We start from the raw sequence: 19,230 nt of genomic DNA, 5'->3' as shown, positions 1-19,230 counted from the left end.
GCACATATGTGTATTTATATGTGAATTCTAATATTAAAAAAATATAAAGCCTCTTATTAAAATTTGACTCTAGACACTAATTTTATTGTGCCACTTTTGAACAAAAATAATCTTTGCATAACTAATTTGGTTGATTGCATAACAAAAATTAATAGCTATATGTATTTGCAATACAAATATAAAAGCCTTTAAGCCAATATTTTCTTAAAGTAAGTAATCCCTTTATAATGTTTTGACAATCTGTACATTATTATTCACCACATAATAATTCTTATTAGTCACTGCACAAACTTATAATACCTCACGACTAGTATCTCAACCAAACAAACCTTGACAATTTCAAAAAGTAATAAAATATAATATTAAAGTTATATACGTTAACAATAAAGAAGTCTTTTATGCTATCAATATATTTTACGAAAACACATAAGTCCTCCCAGGTAGTTACCCGAAAAAATTATTTGTACACTAATACTTTATGGGCGAGATAACACCTTCTAATCATGTTTAAAGTAAAATTAATACTCCTTTAATAATAACATGGCTGAGAAATTGATAACGTATATCACAGATACCAACTCAAGGCATATCACCTTAATTTCTCGACAAAAACTCATATGAATATATTGTGTACATATTTGATGGACTAAAAGAAATTGGCACTTGGCAAAGAAAGGGGTATACCACCATCTTCAAGCAAATAATATACAACGTAGAATCGGTAAGTTCGAATATACTGCAGGCATCTAGGTTGCTGATGCAATTCCTATTTGGCTGAAGGGCATTTTCTTCCCTTCCCCTTTTCGTCCCTGCCCTATCAACAATACCTTCTTGTCTAGGAATAGTATTTTAAAATCCAATATCATCAATATATGGAGTCAAGAAAGGAAATACCAAACCAGTCCAAGAAAAAATACTATCACTTCAGGAATAATGAAAGACCAACCCCGTAATTTATTATTATTATTATTATTATTATTATCCAAAAGTGCATCAGCCAAAGATGTACCAATAATTTTGCAAAATTATGAGCATTCCACAGCCCTATAATGAGCCCTTTCTTTTCTTCCCTAACCAATTTTTGATGATGGCAACAGGAAAAGGTCTGTTACTAGCTTGAAATATCTTTCAAAAAAATTTATTAACAAATAAAATCGTAATGAATGAATGTTCCCAAGACCTCCCAGCCCAAAGACAATAGCAAAAAGGTTAGCTCCTGTCATCCCAAATATCTAGAGCCACCTCAAGTTAAAAGAGTCACCCAATCATCTAGCCACAAAACTCCCAATTGAGTATGATATATGAAACGAGATGTCATTCCACTTTAGTTTCCCTCCCTTTTTCCATCAAACTCTCAAGACTTTTAAGATTTTTTTTACTACGACTCATGGCCTTCTTGCAATATTATAACAACAATATACTAGGAATGTTATTACCCACGCCACCCATTTGTATATTGCAAAGATAACATTCTTTCTTATTCACTGTTGAAAAACTCAATTCCGCAGGAAAACTTCTTTTTTGTAGCACTTCAGTATACTCCATGTTTAAGATTCACATATGAAGAGAGAAACAGAAAGAAAAGCAAAAATGAAAGATTCGCATATGAAAGGAGAAAGAGAAAGAAAGCAAGAGTGGAAGATTCAGATTCGTGTAATTTTGGCTATTGTTATCGAAGGATGTTATTATGATCATGTGAATGATACGGTGCATGGTCTAAATTCAACAAAAGTATGCAATACTATATTGGTGCATCGTGTAGTGATTGATACAGTGTTCATATGTTGGAAACATGCATGGTGGAGAATTCTGGATGTTAGAATTTGGCTCTAAAGCTTATTTGCCTGAATAAAGGGGAGAATCGTCAGATTGACTCGAGTTAATGTGCTCAACTGGGTGTGATAGGAAGAGTAGGTACACGAGGTATTAAACAGTGATTTTGGACAACTCCGGAACACTCCTTAGCACGTTCGAGGACGAACGTATATTTAAGTGGGAGATAATGTAACGACCCAATCGGTCGTTTTGACTTTTAGAACCCCGTTTTCCTAAATAAAACTCCCTAAATATGCTTATAATAAATTATAACTTGCGAGGATGGTTGGTTCGGGATTTGGAAGTGTTTGAGTTGAAATCGGAACACTTGGTTCCTTAAGTTGGCTTTAAAAGACCAAGTTTGACTTCGGTCAACATTTTGAGAAAACGACCTCGGAATAAAATTCTGACGATTCCAACAGCTCCGTATGGTGATTTTGGACTTAGGAGCGTATTCGAAATTTTATTTGGAAGTCCGTAGTTAAATTAGGCTTGAAATGGCTAAAATAGGAATTTAAGTTTGAAAGTTTGACCGGGGAGATGACTTTTTGATATCGGAGTCGGAATCCAGTTCTTAAAATTTTTATAGCTCCATTATGTCATTTATGACTTGTGTGCAAAATTTGAGGTCAATCGGAGTTGATTTGATATTTTCGACATCGAAGGTAGAAGTTGGAAATACTAAGTTTCATTAAGCTTGAATTGGAGCATAATTCGTAATTTTAGCATCGTTTTAGGTGATTTGAGGTCTCAAATAAGTTCGTATGATGTTTAGGACTTGTTGGTATATTTGGTTGAGGTACCGAGGGCCTAAGGTGAGTTTCGGATGGTTAACGGATCAAAAATTGGACTTAAAAAGTTATTGCAATTTTTTTCTGTTGGACATTCTGGGATGTGATCGAGCCCAGATATCAAGCCAGATATCGAGCCCAAGTATCGAGCCCAGATATCTAGCCCAGGTATCGAGCCCAGGGTTGACGAGGCTCAGGCTTGAGTTTGTATATCGAAGCTATGATCGAAGGTCCAGCTCGAGGGCCATGTTCAAAGGCAAGGCTCGAGGGCCAGGATCGAGACCCAAGATCGAGGGTCACAATCGAAGGCTCAAGCTCGATGCCATGATTGAGCTATGATCGAAAGACCAGGCTCGATGCCATAATCGAGGCCATGACCGAGGTCCAGGCTCGAGCCTGTGATCGAAGCCGCGATCGAGGTCTAGGCTCGAGGGCCATGATCGAAGCCACGATCGAGGCCCTGTTCGAGGCCCAGTTCCGAAGGCTGTCTGGGCAGTTTTATAAAAAGAGGACATTCGTCCCATTTGCCATTTTTGACAAACTTGAGCTTGAGCAGAGGAGACTTTTGAGAGATTTTCAAAGGAAAAATATTTGGGGTAAGTGATTCTAACTCAGATTTGGTCTACATATACAAGTATATCATTGTTTTCACCATAAATTAGTGTTTTGAGATTTAAATTTGGGAAAATTTTAGAAATCTCATAGAAACGAATTTTTGAGATTTCAGTATCAATTCGGAGTCGAATTTGAGTGAAACTGGTATGGTTGGACTCGTAAATGAATGGGTTGTCGGATTTTTTAACTTTCGCCGGATTCCGAGACGTAGGTCCTACAGACAAATTTTTAATTAATTTCGGGATTTTTATTAAAAATGTAGTATTTTCTATAAATTTCAGTGATTGTATCGAATTATTTTTGGTTAGATTCGAGCCAATCGAAGTTGGATAATCGAGGAAAAGGCTTACTAGTGGATTAAATTGGAGCAAAATGAGGTAAGTCTCTTGTCTAATCTTGTGACGAGGAAATTACCTCATAGGTGATTAAAATTAAATAATTATTGCTAATTGTGGGGGCTACGTATGCACGAGGTGACGAGAGTCCGTGCGTAGCTACTATTAATGCTAAAGTTCGAGTAGTTTAGGACTCAAAGCATGAATTACTTATATTCTGAATTATTAGATAAAAATATTAAAGGATGGAAATCTCATATACTTGATTATTTTTTGTTTAAATTAATTAATTATTAAGAGAAATTGTTCTTCCTCCTGAATTTATCTTATAACAAATATACTCTCATTCTGTAGGTACATAAGAAAATGTCCTCCTTTCTTGAGGAGTGGGCCGAACGCCTCGGCATGATAGATGCATCTATGGATCATGTCGTACGTCCCTCGGCAGTGTACACGAAGCTCTGGATCGGGCCGTACAACCTCGACAGAAATCGTGCTTAATAATAATAATAATTACACGATACTTGGACAGTTTATTACAGTTTGTAAAGCTATATTGATAAATTAGAAATCTTTAGAATTTAATGAATTATAATTCTTGCTTGTTAAGGAATTATTGTTGTTCCTGTAAATGAGACTAATTGATAAATTTGAAAATTTATTGAAATTAAAAGAAATTTAATTACTTCTGCTGGTTCAATAAAAGTATTGTTAACTCTATGAATCACGTTGATATAAATATTTCTATTTTTATGATTATTTAATATTATTGACCTATAGTGAGTGTTATAGTCGGCCATCTCATCTCTACCTCTTCGAGATTAGGCTTGATACTTACTGGGTACACGTTATTTTCGTACTCATACTGCACTTGCTGCATATTTTATTGTGCAGGTACATATATGTATAGCGGCCTTGTGGGCGCAGAGGTGTGGTTAATAATTGTGGGGACATAGGTGAGCTGCATTCTATATTACGATCCGCAGCTAACAGAATCTCCTTTAGAGTTATTATATTTTCCTGTCTAATTTGTATTCTGGACAGATGTTGTATTTTATTTTAATTCCCTATTAAATGCTCATGCACTTGTGATACCAGGTTTTGGGAATGATTGTGAATTGTTTAGAAATTTAGTTGCTAAAAGTATTTTATCATTTACTCTATGAGTTTTATCTTTATTATTTCATTGGAGAAATTTTGATTTCAAAAATACTAAAATGGGTAATTAAGCTAAGTATGTACTGTTGGCTTGCCTGACAGCGGTATCCGTCGTCATCACGACCTTTAATGGATTTTGGGTCGTGACAACATGGTATCAGAGCAATAGGTTCACTTAGGTCTCACGAGTCATGAGCAAGTCTAGTAGAGTCTTGTGGATCGGTACAGAGACGTCTGTACTTATCTTCGATAGGCTACAGAGCTGTTAGGAATACTTCCCTTTTTGATTCCTCATCATGCGATTTGATTCCTTTGAGGTTTATGCCTTCATTTTCTTCTTACTCAATCTTATGCGACGTGAAGCGCTTATTATAAATTGGGGATCGAGGAAATTTTTAATAGTACTACAAATGTAGTACATGATGCTTCTCCCTGTGTAACTAATTAGGCTATTGTCGTCGCCTTGCGAAAGGTCGCTCTGTCATTTCAAATTAAGTATCAGTACTACCTAAGGTTTTGAGATTTGGCATTGATTGTTATGATGATTCGTGCGTTGTTATCGCATAGTATTTTTAAAATGGTAAAAAGCCTGTCTATGTGTCAGGGCAGTAAACGACTTGAAAGAAGTTTTTTCTCAGTACATGATTAAGAGGTTCCATGTATTATTTCCAGCAAAAAAAAGGCAATCGGGCTATGAATGTTCAGGTTTGGAGTTGATAGAGTAACGAAGCCTGATATTTTCGAGCGTGGTAGAGTTTTCAATTTTGATGTGGTGTCATCGCCTTGTTAAATGTGTTAAGGTTTGCCGGTGTTATAGTTTTCTTCAACTAGCCTTCACGGCGGGGTGTTAGGAATTGGTGTAGGGGAAGCAGTTGTTAGAGATTGCGGTGTGCAGTGGTTCAGGATTTAAGCGGTGTTCCTAGTATTGATGGCTCGAGAAGGATAATCCTCGGAAAGGTTTAAAGTTAGTAACGACCTATTGGTTCAAGTGCTACAGAAACGGATTTTGAGTTAAGGCAACAACTGCGCAGCAAAAGATGAGGAAGGACTTGTGGAAGGTGTCTTGTGGTGGTTAAGTTCCTAGGAGGCCAAGTTGCTTAAAGGAGAGGGTTTGACCAAAGTGGGAGAGTGACAAGGTAGCATATGGGTTACGTGGTAAGATGATTACATGTCTTGAGGAAAGTTTGGAGTGATTTGGGATATAGAATGGACAGTGACTAGGTCTACGGACTTAAGTTGTAATATTATCTGCTATATCGAGGGAGATTGGATACAACATGAGGGAGTTGCTTGATATGGAGAAGGATACAACATGACTTTGGATTGGAATGTATTGTCACACATTTAGTTGACATCCATGAGGAGTGAACGGACTGGTGCAGCTGGTGAATGAGCTTGAACTCAGGATGATCTACTGATTTCGTAGTAATTGCACCTAGTGCAACGACGTTGGAATATGTCGGCATATAATTTCCACATGTGGGTTATCTCCCGTGAGCAGGTTAGCAGTCGCGTGGTGTTGACGAAGCTTCTGCGAAGAATTTTACTGGCTACCCGGTAAGAGATTTAATATGTAAATGTGGCTAGTGGTTCGGAGTGTTTATTAAAGGTTAATAGAAGGATTTCGAGAAATTTGGCGAGTTGCGTGTGCAGGATCATGTCAATAATGAAGAAAGAATCTCGATGGATTCCAGAATTTTGTAATTTTAGCTTAACGCTAAGTGAGAGAGCCCCACCGTCTATAATTGGATTGCATGGTTGTCTATTTGTGAGGTTTCTGGTTATCGGTGTATTGGTGGGTCATTACAACTAAGGAAAGAAAACATCAGTGGTAATTTGAGTAAAGGATTTAGGGGAATGTGTGCCATATTTGGCCTTATCGATTCATGTTCAAGTTTTGGGAAGACTCAGAGTCTATGTTTCGTGTTGATATGATGTATGAGGAAGGTGATTCATCCAGGTACTTCTTCGAGATAGTGTTCAATTGCTAGCAGAGCCTTGGAGTTGATTTTATTCGGGACCAGGTCGGAATGGGTGACTCTCAATAAGGGTCCTAGTGGATTCAAAACGTTACAGTGTGGTGCCTAAGGATTTCGAGCCTGTAGTATGGTTAAGCATCGAGCTTTTGCATCAGATTTTGAAAAGGGTTTGGAGTGTTCTATGTTATCTTCGGTCTGCGGTGTAGCATTGGAAGAAACAGAAGGAAATATTTTCGGATTCATAAAAGAAGTATCAGAATGGGTGTACCAGTTGAAGATGTAAAAGTGCGCACAAGGAGGGATATGAGATGATTAGTGGGTTTTAAAACAGCGTGGTCTCGCGAAATAAGGTCACTTGGGATGAGTGCGGATTTGAGTTCGTGATGTAATGAATGGAGCTATTATTAATTCTAAGGCAAGTTGAGAATAAATTGAGAAAAGAAGGGTCAACTAACAATGGTGAAATTGGCATGATGGTGCCAATGATCAGTTCCTTTCAGCGCATTGAGTTATGCATGTGATTTGCGGCGGTATGTACGAGGCTTGACGACCGCCGTAATTGATTTTATTTGGAGGAATTCAAGTATTTGGGCATGTTATGTGTAGAGGGATCCCAGGAGAGTTATGGTGGTTTAGACCACTACTTGAGGCCGGTAATTTTCTACGGATATGAGAATTCAGTCACGTGTTGCAATGGTTCTCTTGAAATGAGTTAAGAAGAAGGTTTCTATATGATGAATTGTTTACCCTATTAGTGGTTCGGGAGTTATGATGGAATTCGTGTACTCCTGTGCATTTGCGTGGTTAAGTGCACTAAGTAGTATGGGATTCGAAAGTTGAGGATTTAAGATTTCGGTTCGGTGTTGACAAGGATGTCATGAGCTCGGATGAGCAGGAAAGGGATTTAGATGTTTAAAGTAAGATGGTATTATTTTTGGCATCATCTAAGGTCGATGTCAGGTGTAAGAGACCTTATGTATTGATTTGTGGATTCTTGATATGTTTTACAGCATTAGTGTAACCGGTAGCATAAATGTGCAGATTTGTTATCTGGTGCGAAAGGTCGTGGGAGCGTGTCTCACGGAAAGATTGTGTAAGAGTGACATGTAGTCACTTGATTGAGTGAAGATTGAAACCAAGTATGAAGATTGTGGTAATATCGCTGATTCGAGAATTTATGCCTGGAGGGCGCTCAGTTCATTTGGTTGTGGACTGTGGAAGTTTGTTCCAATTATGATGGCTATTCTTGTGTGTTATGGGAAAAAGGGTTATTATGGATCCTTGAAAGGTTATTAGCCTAGTATGGTGCAATCAGAATCGTCTTGAGGTCTGTGGATGGATTTAAATATGAATATAGACTCTATATCAGGCCAAATATGTTCATTCAACATAGCGCTCCTTATGGAAGAGTATTCGGATGTTAGATGTCATTTCGTCGTCGGCTATTTCATGTAATAATATATTGTGCCGTGTGAGTTGTGAAACAACTTGATAAATTTCTTATGTGTTGAGGTTCCGCGTAGCGATGGTGTTATGTGAGCAGGATGGCTCTCGAGATTCAGATCATATATCGTACCCTAGTTGTGCTTGAGTTTTGTAGCGTATGTCATTGTCGGTCCTCCCAGGGATGGCATCATGCACTTAGCGTGCTTGTGTCCGATATTCGGATATTTTATAGTAGTAAGCATTCTAGCTCGGTAAGTATGTTCTTATAGATTCTTTTTGTGCGGATCGGGTGGCACGCCGCCACATATATATTGTTTGGATCGGGTTGCATGCCGCAACGGTATCATGTGTGGATCGGGTTGCACGCCGCAACAATGTGATGTTGAGTACAGTCCCATATATTCTATTTTGTGTGTTTTGTGTCCCATTTTCTGAGAAAGGTTCATGACACCTTTTCAGTTGTTTAATTAGTCACGTGGGTTGAGTAATCCTTTCCAGAGTTCATTTTTTTTCTTATGTATCGCAATCGAGTCCGTATCTTATTAGCTCATTGTGGTGTCATATGAGGCTTTTTGATCGTGTCTGAGGTGGCTTATTGCCTGAGTAGCTCATACTGGATGAGACGAGATTATTGGATTCGGGATTAGAGCGATCGTATTATATGAAGTATAATAAAGAGCAAATACCATTATTTGGTCCATAATTAGGCAATGGTTCTTGTCAGAGGAAGAAACTCAATAATTTGTTGACTTGGCAGTTGGTTATGAATTTCTACACATTTCTTCCATCGTGGAAGCATTTCAAGAGTTGGAACAGAACTTATATGTATCATGAGGTGTGTTGGGAACATTAGATTCGTGGAATTTTGGCTATTGTTATTGAAGGATGTTATTATGGTCATGTTAATGATGCGGTGCATGGTCTAAATTCAACAAAGTATGCAATCCTGTATTGGTGCATCGTGTGGTGATTGATACGGTGTTCATAGGTTGGAAACATGCATGGTGGAGAATTCTGGATATTAGAATTTGGTTCTAAGGCTTATTTGCCTGAATAAAGGGGAGAATCTTCAGATTGGCTCGAGTTAATGTGCTCAACTGGGTGTGGTAGGAAGAGTAGGTGCACGAGGTGTTAAACGTTGATTTTGGATAACTCCGAAACACTCCTTAGCACGTTCGAGGACGAACGTATATTTAAGTGGGAGAGAATGTAACGACCCAACCGGTCGTTTTGACTTTTAGAACCCCGTTCCCCTAAATAAAACTCCCTAAATGTGCTTATAATAAATTATGACTTGCGAGGATGGTTGGTTCGGTATTTGGAAGTGTTTGGGTTGAAATCGGAACACTTAGTTCCTTAAGTTGGCTTTAAAAAGCCAAGTTTGTATTCGGTCAACATTTTGAGAAAATGATCTCGGAATAGAATTTTGACGATTCCAACAGCTCTGTATGGTACTTTTGGACTTAGGAGTGTGTTCGAAATTTTATTTGGAAGTCCGTAGTTAAATTAGACTTGAAATGGCTAAAATAGGAATTTAAGTTTGGAAGTTTGACCAAGGAGTTGACGTTTTAATATCGGAGTTGGAATCCAATTCTGAAAATTTTCATAGCTCTGTTATGTTATTTATGACTTGTGTGCAAAATTTGAGGTCAATCGGAGTTGATTGGATAGGTTTCGACATCGAAGGTAGAAGTTGAAAATTTTAAGTTTCATTAAGATTGAATTGGAGCATAATTCATGGTTTTAGCATCGTTTTAGGTGATTTGAGGTCTCAAATAAGTTTGTATGATGTCTTAGGCCTTGTTGGTATATTTGGTTGAGGTCCCGAGGGCCTCAGGTGAGTTTCAGATGGTTAACGGATCAAAAGTTGGACTTAAAAAGCTGCTGCAAATTTTCTTCTGTTGGACATTCTGGGCTGTGATCGAGCCTAGATATCGAGCCAGATATCGAGCCCAGGGTTGACGAGGCTCAGGCTCGAGCTTGTGTATCGAAACCATGATCGAAGGTCCAGCTCGAGGGCCATGATCAAAGGCAAGGCTCGAGGGTCAGGATCGAGACCCAAGATCGAGGGTCACAATCGAAGGCTCAAGCTCGATGCCATGATTGAGGCTATTATCAAAGGACCAGGCTCGATGCCATAATCGAGGCCATGACCGAGGTCCAGGCTCGAGCCTATGATCGAAGCCGCGATCGAGGTCTAGGCTCGAGGGCCATGATGGAAGCCACGATCGAGGCCCTGTTCTGAAGGCTATCTGGGCAGTTTTATAAAAAGAGGACATTCATCCCATTTGCCATTTTTGACGAACTTGAGGTTGAGCAGAGGCGACTTTTGACAGATTTTCAAGGGAAAAACATTTAGGGTAAGTGATTCTAACTCGGATTTGGTCTACATATACAAGTATATCATTGTTTTCACCATAAATTAGTGTTTTGAGATTTAAATTTGGGAAAATTTTAGAAATCTCATAGAAACGAATTTTTGAGATTTCAGTATCGATTCAGAGTCGGATATGAGTGAAACTGGTATGGTTGGACTCGTAATTGAATGAGTTGTCGGATTTCGTAACTTTCGCTGGATTCCTAGACATGGGTCCCACTGATAAATTTTTAATTAATTTCGAGATTTTTATTAAAAATGTAGTATTTTCTTATAGAGTTGGTTCCTATAAATTTCAGTGATTGTATCGAATTATTTTTGGTTAGATTCGAGCCAATCGAAGTTGGATAATCGAGGAAATGGCTTACTAGTGGATTAAATTGGAGCAAGACGAGGTAAGTCTCTTGTCTAATCTTGTGTGGGAGAAATTACCTCATAGGTAATTAAAATTAAATAATTGTTGCTAATTGTGGGGGTGACGTACGCACGGGGTGACGAGAGTCCGTGCGTAGCTACTATTAATGCTAAAGTCTGGGTAGTTTAGGACTCAAAGCATAAATTACTTGTATAAATTGTATTCTTTGTTTAATTAATATTATTTGATATATATATATATATATATATATATATATATATATTGTGAATTGTTAGATAAAAATATTAAAGGATGGAAATCTCATATACTTGATTTTTTTCTGTTTAAATTAATTAATTGTTAAGAGAAATTGTTCTTCCTCATGAATTTATCTTATAACAAATATATTCTCATTCCGGAGGTACATAAGAAAATGTCCTCATTTCTTGTGGAGCGGGCCGAACGCCTCACCAGGATAGATGCATCTATGGATCGTGTCGCACGTCCCTCGACAGTGTACACGAAACTCTGGATCGGGCCGCACGACCTCGGCAGAAATCGTGCTTAATAATAATAATAATAATTACACGATAATTGGACAGTTTATTACAACTTGTAAAGCTATATTGATAAATTGAAAATCTTTGGAATTTAATGAATTATAATTCCTTCTTGTTAAGGAATTATTGTTATTCCTGTAAATGAGACTAATTGATAAATTTAAAAATTTATTGAAATTAAAAGAAATTTAATTACTTATGTTGGTTCAATAAAATTATTGTTAACTCTGTGAATCATGTTGATATAAATATTTCTATTTTCATGATTATTTAATATTATTGACCCACAGTGAGTGTCATAGTCGGCCATCTCGTCTCTACCTCTTCGAGATTAGGCTTTATACTTACTAGGTACACGTTGTTTTCGTACTCATACTGCACTTGCTGCACATTTTATTGTGCAGGTACATATATGTATAGCGGCCTTGTGGGCACAGAGGTGTGGTTAATAATTGTAGGGTCATAGGTGAGATGCATTCTATATTACGATCCGTAGCTAACAGAATCTCCTTTAGAGTTATTATATTTTCCTGTCTAATTTGTATTCTGGACAGATGTTGTATTTTATTTTAATTCTCTAGTAAATGCTCATGCACTTGTGACACCGGGTTTTGGGAATGGTTGTGAATTGTTTAGAAATTTAGTTGCTAAAAATATTTTATCATTTACTCTATGAGGTTTATCTATATTATTTCATTGGAGAAATTTTGATTTCAAAAATACTAAAATGGGTAATTAAGCTAAGTATGTATTGTTGGCTTGCCTGACAGCGGTGTCCAGCGCCATCACAACCTTTAATGGATTTTGGGTCGTGACACTAACTCTCCATCACCACCAAAATCTTTTCTCCATACTCTTACTTCTAACTCACACTTATATGCGCACACATCAAATTACCAATCACTACATGATGACATAGACCATACAGATGAAATATCTCGCTCAGACGACCTAGAAATTTTCATTCCATTAACAAAAAATGACAAATCTCGTCTATACTCTCCTTGGAAAAACTCAGTTATCATAAAAGTTTTTGGCAAAACAGTGGGTCATCAATTACTAAAAACTAAACTTACTCAACTTTGGAAACCCACTGAGGAACTTCCCCTCATTTATCTGGGGTCAAATGTTTTCCTTATTAAATTTCTCTATGAGGAAAACATGTTCAAGGCTTTACACGACGGACCATGGTTTATTTTAAACCATTTTCTCTCTGGGAGCCTAAATTCATAGCCTCAAATGCACAACTAACTTACACTGCCCTATGGGTATGCCTACCAGAGCTCTCAACCGAATTCTATGACCTCAAAATTCTGCAAAGGGTGGGAAACAAAATATGGCAACTCGTAAAAGTTGATACTTGCACCTCAATAACTACCAGGGGCAGGTATGCCTGTATTTGTATTGAAGTACCACTTGAGAAACCCCTCAAAACACATGTTCACATCGGTACCCACAAACAAGTCCTAATATACGAGAGTTTAAATCTATTATGCACGAGATGTGGCAGGTTTGGCCACGCTAGCTGGATCTGCTAGTTCACCCCAACTCCACCACTAAATTCCCTTCCCATCACATCCATGAACCCACCCATATTATCCTCTCCTGTCCAACACACAGAGTCAAAATTGAAAACATTAACATTTTCGAAAAAATCAAGCAATAAAGAAATTGAAAACTTCATCGGACGTTCATCCTCCGTGGCTCCACGCATCCCTGTTTCTGCTTACCGCCCCATACAAATGACGACAGGGAAGACGACAACCACGTCACCACCCCAGGTAACGACATGTAATGTCTCTAACCCTAATAATTGTCACACATGGGCTCGCAATCATATTCAACAGACCACTCACAATAGCCCAGATCCATTGATTACTACTAACCCTCTTTCCTATAAAAAATTGGTATCTTATAACAACACATAACAAGAATTGGCAATTATTTAGCCTTATATTAGGTTTGGCAAAGATAACCCCAAACAATTGGCATTATATAGCCAAATCTTAAAAAATCTACTCTCTTTTTTATTTTCTATCAAAAAAACTACACGCTTATTTTGGCTTCCCACCCCTTTTCTCTCCTTGTATTTCTTCTTCTATCTCTTATCTTTTCTCTCATAGTTTAGCAAAAATTCTTGCAAAATTTTGAAAAAACAATCAGTGGGATGAAAAGGTAAGGTTGATCTCACATCAGAGAAAATCAGAAGCAAAAACTAAGAGAGAAAAAATATATTTCAATTTTGTTTTTCTTCTCTCTTCTTTTTTTTGTTTGGATTGAATGAGTGGGTATGATTGAAATTGGTTGAAAATGCCTAAACAAGGTTATATACAAAATTTGAGCAAGATTAGAAGTGATTTAGATTGGTTTCAGGTAAAAAATCAGACCTAAAAATCCAAGTGCGACATGTGTATATCACGTTGTATATCGTGTACATCTGTGTATATCACACACAAGTTTTTAAGGACGTCTATGTATATCACTTTGTATATCGTGTATACAACACAATTATTTTATGGACGCCCGTGTATATCACATTGTATATCGTATATATAACACACATTTTCATGGATATACACAGAAACACATAATATACATGAGATATCACTGATATACATAGAGATATACACGGATTACAATTGGGGGGATGCACATGTGGAGTCGTCTTGAACTTGAGTTTTCAATCTGAAATGTGTTATATAAAGAAGGAAAATTTTAATAAATTATTTTGATATACACATTATTATTATGTTATACACTGTGATATACAAATAATATAATTATTAATTAATGATCAAAAAAAGATTTTTTTTTGATATAGCATGTTTAAGCAAGTTCTAAAATATAAAAATAATAAATATAATTGCGGAAGTAAATAATATTTTGGTATACAAAGAAAATTAATTTTTGGTATACACATGTCTGATGTGCTATACACTGTGATATACAAATAATACAATATTTTTATTGTGATATACATTGATATAAAGGCAGCAATAACTATGTTACGACCCAAAATCCTAACCTGTCGTGATGGCGCCTATCTCAGTACTAGGCAAACTGACAACATCGATAACCCACAATTTCCTTTAAATTTAAAAACGTAACGTTTAATACAATACCAAAGATCTAGTAATTTCCGATAACCTGGTGTCACTGAGTACATGAGCATCTAATATGAGTACTAGTCTGGAAAATACGATCTGTAATAGTCTGAGACCAAATACAGTAAACAAGGAGATAGAGAAGGAGAGACAAGGTCTGCGGAACACGGCAGCTACCTCAAAAACTCCTGAAAGTCAATTGCGCGAAATGATCAACACCCGCTATGTTCAGGAACATCTGGATCTGCATACGAAGTGCAAGGTGTAGTATGAGTACAACCAACTCAGCAAGTAACAATAATAACTAAGGAACTGAAGATAATGACGAGCTACACAGTCATAGTTCACTTTCAGTAGTTCCAACAAATAATAGACATGCTTTCAAATCCGACAGTTTAAGTCAAATCAATTTTATACAGTTCAATTTCAAGTAATCCAGATATAAATTTTTTCAGAGATTTTACAACAATGACAGATAGCAACCAACTGCAACGACAAATGTAAAGCAAGTACAGCCTCTTAGGCAACAGTCACTCAACTTATCACAACAACTCAACCACTCGGCTCTCAGCCCTCAGCACCCACACTCAATGGGTACTCGCGCTCACTGGAGGTGTGTACATACTCCGGAGGGGCTCCTACAACCCAAGCGCCATAATCTGTACGGATAACTCACGTGCGGCACGGACAACTCATGTGCTATAATATCCTGCACGGACAACTCACGTGCCATAATATCCTTACCTCACCAACAGGCCCTCGGCCTTACTCAGTCCTCAAACTCTCAAGTCTCTCGAGCTCTCAGAAATCACAAAGATCAGCCCAAACAAAGATAACATAGTATATCAATAAATATCCAGAAAGACTGAGGTATAATACCCAAGAAAAATCATGACTGTGTACAAGACATCAATTAGCAAATAATTCAACAAGTACGCGACCTCTACGGGTCTCAACAGTACTATAACATAGCCTAAGTATGATTTCTAACATGATTTATAGTCAAATTGCTTCAACACATAAAGATCATATAGCTAACAATAGATTATTCAACTTTACAGTTTCCCGGGATGGACCAAGTCACAATCTCCTTGGTGCACGCTCACACGCCCGTCACCTTGCATGTGCGCCACCTCCAAAATAATCACATGATTCCAAATTCTGGGGTTTCATACCCTCAGGACCAGATTTATAATTGTTATTTACCTCAACCCGTGTAATTCTTTATTCCGCTATGACCTTTCCATGAGAATTGGTCTCCAAAAGCCTCGTATCTAGCCACAATTAATTTGATTCAGTAAATACCAATTATTGTAATTAATTCCATAAGGAGATACTAATTTTTCCAATAAAATCCGAAATTAACTCAAAAATCGCTCGTGGGCCCCACGTATCGTAACCCGATAAAAGTTACAGAATATGAACGCTCATCCAACCACGAGTCCAACCATATAAATTTCACCAAAATCTGACACCAACTCGACCCTCAAATCTTCAATTAAAGTCTATGAAGATTTCTACCATTTTCAACCCAATCCTTACCCATTTGAACTTAACAATCTTCCCACAACCTTATTGGTATGTATATATGATACTCTACACCCAAGAATCATACTATTAATCACCCATCTTTACTCCAAACCCGAAATTGAATAATTAGGGAAAGAAATTCTTACCTCTTTGAAGCCCTAGCAAGATCCTTGTGAAATCTTCAAACCTTGAACAAGAATTGATGGATAAATAACTAAGTCTTCACTTTCTCTCTCTAAAATGCTCTCACCTCTCTCTAAAATATCAGATTTTGGCTCAAAAATGAGCTTCAAGGGATATAAATCGAAGTTGGGTCGGGTCAAAAATTAGAAAGAATGGAAGCTCCGACGCAGTTATGCGGTCGCATATGCGATCGCATAACAGGTATGCGGTCCGCATACCGGCCGCATAATTTGGCCTCCAAAGCTGGGCGTTACTGACCCGGTCTGCGGTCATTATGCGGTCTGCATACTTGTTCTGCGGTCGCATAATGCACCGCAAAATAGGTCTGCTTTCGCATAGTGCACCGCAGATTTTTCTCAAATCTTGCCCTTCTCCTGTTCCACTTTACGACCATTATGCGGTCCGCAGAGTGATTCTGCGACCGCATAGTGGTCGCAGAAATGACCTTTTTTCGACAGAATTTTCCTTTACACATCGGTGCATTGTTCAACACATCGGTGCATTGATCTACCTCGGCACCACCAAACCTTAATTTCCTTAGCAAAATTTCTCCAGGGTCGTTACACATAAGTTAACATCCGATAAACCTTTTCAACTTAAATTCTAAACCTTGGAACTAAGCGCTCCAATTCATTTCAAAACCTCACCGAACCCAAATCAATTACCCCGGCAAGCCAAATAACAACTGTAATTCACAATTTGAGCAGTAAATGGGGGAACGGGATTGTAATAGTCAAAACGACCGGCCGGGTCGTTACATTCTCCCCCTCTTAAACAAACGTTCATCCTCGAACGGGCTTAGAATCATACCTGGAGTCTCAAATAGATGTGAATATTTTCTTCGCATCTCCTACTCAATCTCCCAAGTAGCTTCTCCAACTGGCTGGCCTCTCAACTGCACCTTCAACGAAGCTATGTTCTTTGATCTCAACTTTCGAACCTGCCGGTCTAAAATGGCCACCGGCTCCACATCATAAGTTAAATTACCGTCCAACTGCACTGTACTGAAATTCAAAATATGAGACGGATCCTCGACATACTTTCGGAGCATGGATACATGGAACACTGGATGAACACCTTATAGACTGGGTGGCAAGGCAAGTTCATAAGCCACTTCTCCAATTTTCTTAAGTATCTCAAAAGGCCCAATATACCGAGGGCTCAACTTGCCCTTCTTCCCGAACCTCAACACACCTTTCATGGGTGAAATCTTGAGCAGAACCTTCTCTCCAACCATGTGAACAACATCACGAACCTTCCTATCGGCATAACTCTTCTGTCTAAACTGTGCCGTGCGAAGCCGTTCCTGAATTACTTTAACCTTCTCTAAAGAATCCTGAACCAAGTCCGTACCCAATAGTCTAACCTCACCTGGCTCAAACCAACCCACCAGAGACCGACACCGTCTCCCATATAAAGCTTTATACGGAGCCATCTGAATGCTTGACTGGTAGCTATTATTGTAAGCAAACTCTGCGAGTGGCAGAAATGGATCCCAAGAACCTCCAAAATCAATGACACAAGCGCGTAGCATATCCTCCAATATTTGAATAGTGCGCTCGGACTGTCCGTCCGTCTGAGGGTGAAATGTTGTACTCAACTGAACCTGTGTGCCCAATTCTCGCTGCACTGCCCTCCAAAACTGCGTACCCCGATCTGAAATAATGGACACCGGCACACCGTGTAGACGAACAATCTCGCGAATATAAATCCCAGCCAACCGCTCCGAAGAATAATTAGTACCAACTGGAATAAAATGAGCGGATTTGGTCAACCGATCTACAATCACCCAAACCGCATCAAACTTCCTCAATGTCCGTGGAAGCCCAACTACGAAGTTCATGGTAATACACTCCCATTTCCACTCCGGAATTTCAAGTCTCTGAAGTAATCCTCCTGGTCTCTGATGCCCGTACTTTACCTGTTGACAATTTAAACACCGAGCTACAAACCCAACTATATCTTTCTTCATTCGCCTCCACCAATAGTGCTGCCTCAAATCCTGATACATTTTCGCGGCGCCTTGATAAATAGAGTACCACGAACCGTGAGCTTCCTGGAGAATCAACTCGCGCAAACCATCTACATTAGGCACACATATCCTACCCTGCATCCGTAATACACCGTCATCTGCAATAGTGACTTCATTGGCATCTCCGTGCTGAATCGTATCCTTAAGGACAAGCAGATGGGGATCATCATACTGGCGCTCTCTGATGCGATCATATAAAGAAGACCGAGAAACCACACAAGCCAAAACTCGATTCGGCTCGGAAACATCCAATCTAACAAACTGGTTGGCCAAAGCCTGAACATCCAATGCTAAAGGCCTCTCTACTACCGATAAGTATGCTAATCTGCCCAACTCTCCGCCTTACGACTTAAGGCATCGGCCACCACATTGGCCTTTCCAGGGTGGTAGAGAATGGTCATAATCCTTAAGCAACTCTAACCATCTTCGCTGTCGCAAATTAAGATCCTTCTATTTAAACAAATGTTGTAGACTCCGATGATTTGTATATACCTCACACTGGACACCGTACAAATAATGCCGCCAGATTTTTAAGGCATGAACAATAGCTGCTAACTCAAGATCGTGGACTGGATAATTCTTCTCATGTACCTTTAACTGTCTGGACGCATAGGCAATCACCCTACCGTCTTGCATAAGTACTGCGCTGAGACCAATACGCGATGCGTCACAATATACAGTATACGACCCTGAACCTGTAGGCAACACCAATACTGGGGCTGTAGTCAAAGCTGTCTTGAGCTTTTGAAAGCTCTTTTCACATTCATCCGACCACCTGAACTGAGTACCTTTATAGGTTAATTTAGTCATAGGCGATGCAATAGACGAGAAACCCTCCATGAAGCGACGATAATAACCGGCCAAGCAGAGAAAATTCCGAATCTCAGTAACTGAAGATGGCCTGGGCCAACTCTGAACTGCCTCTATTTTCTTCGGATCCACCTTAATCC

Source organism: Nicotiana tomentosiformis, chromosome 4 (assembly GCF_000390325.3).
Source record: "Nicotiana tomentosiformis chromosome 4, ASM39032v3, whole genome shotgun sequence".
Lineage (NCBI taxonomy): Eukaryota > Viridiplantae > Streptophyta > Magnoliopsida > Solanales > Solanaceae > Nicotiana > Nicotiana tomentosiformis.
This window is presented reverse-complemented; position numbering follows the sequence as displayed.